Raw genomic sequence first — 10332 nt, forward strand, 5'->3', positions numbered from 1 at the left:
TGAATTTTTTTGTTATCTTGGTTATATATATTGATTATACAAAAATATTATTGAAACTTGAATGAATTTTGAATAAATAACGTCAACCTGTGTTGTCGGGGGCGTTCAAAAACAAAGGAAATTCTGCCCGTTTTGCGAGAAAATCCGTTAAACCAAAGCGCGTCTTATTGTAAAAGTATCGGATTCAAATAATCTTTTGTACAAACAAATAGAAACGTATAATTACTTTTCACGATACCTTACAACTAAAACGACGATGACACGAACTAATTTACAAAATAAATATAATTATTATATTTATTTCAAACTTTCGTACTACACGAAATCGTTTTTTAAAAATAAATATATCTTATATTTATTTCAAACATCGAACAATACGAAACCGTTTCATGAAAATAAATATACTTTATTTCAAATATCAAACAACATGATTTCGTCTATAAAAATAAATATAGTTTATATTTATTTCAAATAGCGTACAACACGAATACTTTTATAAAAATAAATATAGTTATATATTTATTTTCGAACACAACAACTCGGTGACAATTTTATAGAATAAATATAACTTTTCTTATATTTATTACAAACGCCTAAACAGCACATTATACATATACATATACATATACATCAACGTACAGTTTGTTATATGTTATTTTCATATAAACTTTTACACATACGACTTCTCAAGAAGACTAACGCAATGATAACGAGATATTTATATATTTATATATAAATATTCATTTATTTCTCTCGAGGACTAAGTCTTTCCATGACTTATTAGTTTTATCGACAATAAATGAAACTTAGCAAATATAACTTAGTCATTTTCGTTAAGTTAACAACTTACCGTTGAATAGTTCGGTCAACGATTCGGTAGAGCTCGGTGACACGTAGTTTAGTACTGCGTTTATTTAGAAACTTATTAGATATACCGTGTTAGGAATATTGTAGAATACACGCTAGCAAGTCTCATCTTGGAAACGACATTGCAAAGTCGTAATTCGCTAGCTTTGCACAGGAATATTCAGGTGAGTTCATAACCCCACTTTTTTTTTTTTACAGTTTTACATTTTTCTAAATGTTTTCGGGGTGGAAAGACATGCACTTTTTGCAAAGCATACAAGAATTACATATTTCTAAACCATTTTACAAGCAAGTTTTAACTGACACAAATGGTTTACGAAAGGCTTATGTTTTTTTTCTTATACCGGTTTTTCAAACAAGCGTATTTTTCGAAATATGCATACACACGAATTCTAGTTTTATAAACTACGAGAAAATACAAGTACAAAGAGATACAAGAATTCAGAAATGATACAAGAATTGAGAAATGATACAGAAATTGAGGAATGATATGAGAAATCGTGTCACGAATAGGGTACCATAAGCACCATTAATCGTGTACATACTAAGACCGCAGAACAAAAGGTTAGATCTAACGGGTGTAGGGCAGCCCCACTCTTGGTGACAACTAGAACCAAGAAGTGTTTTTGTGTCTCAGTCGTGAATCGACTACAGAAAAATGCCTATGGTTTGGTGACTTCCTATGTCGTGTCACATGTTAATGGCCTTGCAACCCATTAACAACTTGATACATACAAGAGACATAATCTAGACAAGAAAACATGATACATACAAGAAAACATGATACATGCAAGAATACATGATACATACAAGAATACTTGATTTATACAAAGTTTCCATATAACTTGACAAGAAAATGATTTTAAATTCGTTTTCTCAACAATACTTCAAAAACCGGTTATTCAAAAAGATTTATTTCAAATCTTTTACAAACAAACTATGAACTCGCTCAACTTTATGTTGATTTTTCGCATGTTTCTTTCTCAGGTTGCATTTATAAGACAAGGCACGGTTGGAATAGGAGAACCATGTGGAGTCGAGCACTTAGTGGCGTTCATTTTCTAAAAGAATTAGCTTATTCGCTTCCGCTGTGCAATGAAGATACCAGTCCAGTCACGTCAATTCTCTGATATTTCGGGGTGTGACAGAGTGGAACCGCGATTTTGAGAAGTTTGAAAATGATTCGATGATAATATTCAGCAAGAACAAGAGAAGATCGAATCTCTGTTGGTGTTGTTGGTGTATTCTAGTCGTTAATAGCAACAATCTTGGATAGATCCACATGAATACCCTGCTCATTGACTATATGACCCAAGAATTGAACTTCTTTAAGCCAGAATTCACACTTGGAGAATTTAGCGAAAAGTTGTTCCTTCTTTAGGAGTTCCAATGTTAAGCAAAGGTGTTGCTCGTGCTCGGCTCGAGACTTTGAATAGACCAGAATATCGTCGATGAACACAAAGATGAACTTGTCTAAATAAGGTTTATAGACCCTATTCATTAAGTCCATAAAGATGGCTGGAGCATTCGTCAAACCAAAAGGCATGAATGTGAAGTCGTAATGCCCATACCATGAGCGGAAAGCAGTTTTGGGAATATCTTCTTCGAGAATACAAAGTTGATGATACCCAGAATGCAGGTCGATTTTTGGAAAAGCATGAAGCACCTTGCAGCTGATCAAAGAGATCATCAATTCGAGGTAGGGGATATCGATTCTTGATGGTAAGCTTATCAAGCCCATGATAATCGATACACATTCGAAAAGACCCATCTTTCTTTTTCATGAAGAGGACAGGGGCTCCCCAAGGTGAAAAGCTTGGACGGATGAATCCTTTATCAGATAACTCTTAAAGCTGCTTCGATAATTCTTGCATCTCTGACGGTGTAAGTCGATAAGGCGTTTTTGCAATCGGGTTGGCATTGGGTATAAGGTTAAAATGAAACAGGACTTGACGAACTGGAGGCAAACCAGGCAGTTCAATCAGGAAACACCTCTGGATAATCCCGAACAGTCGGAATATCCTGAATACTCTTGCTCTTGACTTTCTCCTCGGTGACATGTGCTAGGATAGCAACATATCTTTTTCGTAGATAGCTTTGGGCTTTTGTTTCTTAAAAGAAACGGGCATTTAAGGTTCTAGGGGAGATCACAAGTGATCATAAAAAAAATGACAAAACCACATGAGTGGTTTATTTTTGTATTGTCATCATAAGGTTGCATCAAACATTCATACAATTGCATTGGTTCACAAAAATAAAAACCATAAATTTTTATTTATATAACAACCGTATTGTCTTTAAATGTTAAAAGATAACAACCAGAGGAAATACAAAATATTAATCGTTCACTGCTGCATCATTGATTGCCTCATTGATGTTATACACTCGTCCACGTGCTGGATTCACATTGACGTTGACGTTCGCATTCAGGTTTGCATTCGCGTTTGTATTCACCAGTCTTGGATAGTTGTTGCGGAAGTGACCAAACTCTCCACAGTTGAAACATGAACCCGGTGGGAATCTTGCAGCATTCCCTTGAACCGGAGCTTGAACCTGAGCAACCTGATTTTGTCCCAGACGACAAGATTGGCCAAATGCCCAAGTTTTCCACACGTTGTGCATTTCTTACAAGCTTGTTGTGCAACATGATGACCGTTGCAGCGTGCACAATGAGGTGCAGTACCTGCATATGCCTTCTTCGCAGGAGGCTGAGCCGGTGGGTTCTGATCAGTCTGTGTTGTAACAGCGAAATTCTGAGCATCCTTCCGCTTCCTTGACTTCTTTGTCGTCTCACCTTCCTTATCCTTACCCTTACCCTTTTTCTTGTCTTTTTCAGAATCGGCCGCCTTCTTTTTATCTCCCTTGCGGGTGAGTTTACCCTTCCTGACTTGAGATTCAGTCAGGGTAGCAGACAACTCGATCGCTTGACGAAGGGTAGTAGGATTGACACTGGTCACAATATCCAGAATAGAATCGGGTAAACCATCGATATATCTCTCGATTGCCTTCTCCAGAGGGGTAACCATGGTGGGACACTATAGACTGAGTTCCTCAAAATGATCCATGTACGCACGGTGTTCAGCCCCATCTTGCTTTAAATCGTCAAATTCTCGTTCCAAAGCCCGAACCTCGTGACGCGGACAAAACTCTTTCATCATGAGAGCCCAAAGCTCATCCCACGTTTGTGCCAATGCCATTTCAGCACCCCTATCGTGCATAATACCATTCCACCAGGTAAGCGCTCGCTTCTCAAACACACTAGAAGCAAATTCAACCTTCCGTGCATTCGGACACTAGACGTGTCTGAATGTGCTCTTGATACTCTCAAACCACTGCAAGAGTGCAGTTGCTCCTTGCGACCCAGAAAACTTTAGCGGCTTAGCAGAATTGAAGCTCTTGAAATTACACGGCGCATTGTTGTTGTTATTATTGTTGTTGAATATCTCGTGGACTTGGGTCACAACACCTGGAAGCACAGCAGCCACTTGCTAAGAAACCAATGCTGCGATTTCTTCAATAGTGAAAGATTGTGCTTCACGTCGAGGAGGCATTGTCTAATAAGGACATAAGAGAAACGAGTGAGGTTGAAAAGCAAAAGAGGTATTGAAAATACCGTCAAAACACCAGAAAAGCGATCATTTGTTCGTTACCTCGAACAAACAAATGACACGGAGAGACTAATCAAAGTAAAGGGATCAAAAATAATGTATCGCCGAAGACATGCTCGCCTATAAGTGGACACTCACCCCAAGAGTTCCCAGGTAAGAGTGACTGGTCCGATACTGCGGATTTGTACGAACACTCTAGCCTTAGACAGAAAACTCAGAGTACAGGCACCCACTCTTCCAGTTTACACATGTTCACACTATTTAGACCCAAACTCTGACGAGATTTGAAAACTTAAAAGGGTTCAAAACCTTATAACAAAGGGTTCAAAACCTAGTAATCAATCATCCTAGAACAAATGATTAGTTTTCAAAGCGGATTCGAACTTAGCGTTCTCATTGTGGTTATCACCTAAGGGTAGGTGACGGTATTGTTTTAAAATCTAAACGCAAGTAAACTTGCGTTGGGGTCCTAAAAGTTATAGTCTAGGTCAAAGCATTACTAATAACCTAATTCCTTATAACCATTGGCTCTGATACCAACTTCTTCTGTCACACCCCGACCACGTAGGACAACAAATAGTTTTATTTTATTGATAAAATTAATCATTTCATTTGTCTCAACACATAGAACAAACTAGTTTTATATCGTCTATCATAGTTGTTATGTCACTAAGGCCTTGTCCAGATCCTATGTGACGCATGCATCCTAGAAATCAATCAAGCATCAACACCTGAAACATATGTAAAAACTTAGTCAGCAAAGAAATGCTGGCGAGTACATAGGTTTTATAAGAGTATCAGAATCATGGCTCGTTTATATGTTGCAGTACTTTATTAGGCTACAAGAGTCAAAATACAAACCTTGTTTTGAAAAGTGTATTGCAATATAGTTAACCAACTCAAATCAAGTGGGTTATAGTTTGTAAAATCCCATAGCCATGCTTCTTAACCTAAAAACATTTGTTTTAGAAAACCAACTTGTAAAACATCTTGTAAAAATTCGTTAAAAACTCGTATGGTTTATAACCTTTAGAAAACATCGTTTGTGTGACATCGTTTCAAAATCGTTTACCCAAGTGAACTAAATAACGCCACGGTATGTAATATATTGAAAACACTTATATATAGGAAGTACCAGCGGCGTATCTACCATGCTTTCACCATATTACAGCCGTCCCGTTATCTATACACTAACCAAAAAGAAATCGTTTATCCAATTCGTATAACTTGTTCAAATCGTTCTCTAATCGTTTCCAAATCGTTAACTTGTTTAAATCGATTAAAATCATCCTCGTTTTAATTGTGAAAACTTATTTATGGTCGTCTCGCTAACAACATTCAAACCTTCGTAACTCGATCACCTCGCTTCTCGCTTCTCGAATTAACAAACCACCAAAGGGTAAGTTAACAAACATCAGATTCAGTCGCTAGCCACAACCCCCACATATAACCATGGGTGCAGTGCAATAACGGGATTTGTCAGATCCTATGGTACCATAACCTAATACTGGTCGACTTGATCAATGCTAATGAATGTCATTTGTTATGTAACTACAACCATCAAGTTTCGTTCACATTATTGAAACCGTTATTAGTTTAGTAAAAATCGTTTTAATCGTTTTGAAATCATGGTTTAGACCTTGAAAACATTTCGTACATATGAATCACCCCAAAACATTTAAAAAATAGTAAAATAGGGGAACTATGTACTCACTTGGAGTGCAAAGTATCTTCAATCAATAGAACTCAAGCAAACTCAAGCAAACCAGAGCAATCTAACAGCACCTAGTAATCGAATCACTAGTCAAACAATAGACGCCTAAATCGGAAGATCGGATAGAATGAGGTCTTGTAAACCAAATGAGTGTTGGAACTCATGTGATATGGTTTAACAAAGCCTACATTCTAAATTGAAACCTAACCTATGTGCTTTCGACCCATCGCGACCCATTAAAGTAGCTTGCGCTACTTTAACGTGTCGTGCGCGCAAAAGCGCGTTCGAGACGTCAAACTAGTCCTATGACAAGTATTATATGCCAAAACATGTTTAATTATGTTACATAATCAGTTACGTGACAAAAGTTTAGGTTACATATGCTTAATTACCAATTATGTATGAAAAGGGCATTTTGGTAATTTACCAAAGGCATATAAACTACTTATCATGCGACTAATTAAGCCTAAGTGACCATAAGGTATAACCTCGAAAGGTTATTCCCTATGCTACTATGGTCACTAAACATGTTTGGTCGGATCCTAATGATCGACCAAACGGATTGTGTTCGAAAGTCTAAGCGGGGGTTTAGTCCGCTTGACTTACAAGCACCAAACTAAGAGTGACGAGCTAAACATGCTAGAACATGTTTAGTTAAGTTAGAAAACAGGTTTTGATATCAAAACAAACGGTTTTGATACCCTAGAGTAGTTTGGTTACAAAATACGCATAAACACGCATTTTGACCGAAACTACGACTCGTCACTACACCTAGTCAACGTGGTAATCAGTAGGTATAGTCACAAGGGACTATAACCATCGTGATTACGCTCACGTTGCAAAGTTCAACGGAACTTTGTGTTGACCATTGACTTGGTCAAAGCTGAAAGTCAAACTTGTTTGACTTTCATGCTTGAAATACAAGAACAAGCATGAAGAGGACTTACAAAGGGTCCAAGAGGGTGTTTTGATTCAAAATTACTCAGGTATGAGGTGTTAAAACCTCAACTTAGAGCAGAGATTGAATCAAGTTGTGAAAAACCCAAATGAGGAAGCTTGCTATTTATAAGAAGTTAGGATCAATAGGATGATTCCAAGTGGTTTGAGGGAGTAATCTTGGCCATACATGTGGGTTAATGGTATTAGAATACAATGGGAGTCGAAAACCAGCTCCAGGTATTGCAAATATTACATTAAAACCCCTGAATTCAACCCAGATTGCTGTTTCTGAACTTTCTGTCTGACAGGCTCTCGCGCCCCACGTAAGAATTAAGCTTGTCTTACGCGGGCCGCCTAGCCAACTTTGGCAGATTGTCAAAACAGGTCCCTGCACATCAGAAACTTGCATTTCGGCTCATTTTTGACACGTTTAAGCCCCGTTAACCTCATTTCAAGGCTCTAAAATGAAGTTAATGTATAGGGGACTCAAAACATGCTCAAAAATATCTCGGATGTCGGTTCGTTTGGTCGTACGGTTGCGTTGTTCGGTTAATTACGACGGAAGTCGTAACGAACGCAAAAACGATCCAAATTAAGCGACGAATGAAATTTTATCATGCCAAACACTAAAATAAAATATTTTAATGCTTACATAAATTTTTGGAAGTCCGGATATATTCAAAACGAAAGATATGCGTGAAAATGTAAACTTGTGCACTTTTTGACGCTTTTAGTCCCTATTGATCAATAAAGTTTATTTTAGCATACCGAACACCTCAAAGCCTATTTCTAAGCTATGTAAAGGTTATTTAGGGTATGTTTAACTTATGATCTAGTTCCGGAATGTTCGTTACTATACAAATCGGTATAGTTTCGTAGTTTGACACAAATAGTCCCTGCGATCGAACAAACTTGATTTCAACACATCAAACCATCCAAAACTTATTTCTAAGATATGTGGAGGTTATTTAAGGTATGTTAAGCCTATTTCACTATTACGGAGTGTTCGTTGCATTGAACTGGTTATATTTACGCATTCGTGCGTATATAACCTTCCAGAAAGCGATTTAGAGCTTGAAATCGGAATCGAATTGAATTGAACATTTACCAAACACAATTACACACATAATAACATAAAAACACATATAATAACACCAAAGAACATTGCTTTATTGATAACCAACATTGTTTTATATTGAACCACGACTACAGAACACAGTTGTCACACCAGCCACCGCCCCATGTCACTAGATCAAATCATCAAATGTGCTTCCTAAATCATACCATCTCTAATCATCACTTAACATTATCCATAAGTTTTGCATGATAAATGATTGATAGGCCACTAAGAATTTGAGGTCCAATAGGTTTATTTTGAGAAACACACTTGTCGGCCACAATCTTATCACCATGTGAATTGAAGAATTGAAGTAATACAAAGTGTCATTGGCCTACGAGACTTTGTCTGTTCAAAACTTGTTCGGCCCAATTAAAATATAAAAATCAATATTACTGGTTCAACAAACTTTGAATATGATTTATTTGTGTCATACATGTTCATGTGATTGATCATTCTCTCACGTGAATCCTTCAGATCATAAGTCAAGCATTGGAACCATGCATCACATATTATATTCAACTTCAATTCATGCATACAATCATCACAATTTTACTTCTAACAGATTTATACCTATACAATTCTTATAGTATATGCGACCAAAAGCAAACCAAATATCAACAAGGTAGTTCTCAAACATAAACAACACATATTTATTAGCATGAATATAAACTAACCTGTTGATGTGTAAAACCAAGCACAAGGGTAAGCTCCACTGGAAACAGGGTTTCGAAGAGGGGGGGGGGAGGGGTGTTACTGTCGTCGCGATTTAGGGAGGGGGTGAGGATGTTTAGGGTTTGAAAAAGTTATTTGTATCTTAACACACAATATACGTATATTAGAAACAAAGGAGGAGATTGAGGCCTAATTATGTTCACAACTGGTGTATTGGGTTTGGGCCGAGTTTTGTCTAATGGTTGCAGCGGCCCAAAGATATTAGTGGCCGACCCAAAGTGGTTTAAGAATAGATGCGGCCCAATTACATAATATGTTATTAACAAGGTTAAGTTTTAGAGTTAACGAGAAGTTAAGATTACAAGATTAAACGCCACTAGTCTTGAAAGTTCGGGTTGTCACAATGTATCCTCTTCCTTTGCTTTCGGCACCAGTTCTGGCCCTGGCTGGTGCACTTCCCTCTTCTTTCTTGCTGACACTGCCGGTACCCTTTTTTAAGTTTGAGAACTTCCTCTTGTTCTCACTTGGTGATGATTTAACATGTGCTTCCTTCTTTTTCGGTTCAGAGATTGAAAACTTGTTCAATCTGATGGCTTCCTCTGTAAGTGCGAGATCAATGGCTTCGGTAATCGTTGGAGGCTTTGACGTCGTCACCATGCTCATGATCTGGGGTGCCAATCCCCCTATGAAACGCTCAATGCGTTTAAACTCAGGCTCAACCATATACGGCACAACGCGTGACAAGTCGTGGAATCTTTGCACATATTCAGCAATCTTTGGACCGTCCATTTTGAGGTGCCAGAATTCAGTTTCTAGCTTCTGTATTTCTGCCCGTGAACAGTATTTCTTCCTCATGAGCTCCTTCAGCTCATTCCATGTCAGAGCATACGCCGCTGCCTCCCCCAGGGTCTGTACTTGAAGGTTCCACCAAGATAGGGCACCATCAAGAAAGAGCCCTGTGATGTATGTAACTTGATGTTCAGGAGCACACTTACTCATCCTTAAAACAGAGTCCGTCTTTTCCGTCCATCTGACGAAAGCAACAGCACCCCCAGCGCCGTCATAGTTCAAGGGCTTACAATCCAAGTGTGACAACCCTCACAAATCCAGGTATCCGTACAAATTAATTAATATTTAATTAGTGCTTAATTACTGTGCTTGATTACAATTATGATTAAACTGCTTTCTGATTCTGATACATACATACTCATGCATCACATTCTATACTGTCACTTTATTATTACACGCAAACAATAGTGACAAACTTGATGCACAAAGCACAGTTAGCACAGTGAGCGGATAACCCAGTGAACATGCTGACATTGCCAGCACAAGACAGACATTGTTTTTTAGGCCAGAATGAGCCAGGAATAGAATACTACACTAGTAGTGAGTATAGGGAAGTGAGTATC

The sequence above is a fragment of the Helianthus annuus genome, chromosome 7, assembly GCF_002127325.2.
Source record: "Helianthus annuus cultivar XRQ/B chromosome 7, HanXRQr2.0-SUNRISE, whole genome shotgun sequence".
In the NCBI taxonomy this organism is placed as follows: domain Eukaryota; kingdom Viridiplantae; phylum Streptophyta; class Magnoliopsida; order Asterales; family Asteraceae; genus Helianthus; species Helianthus annuus.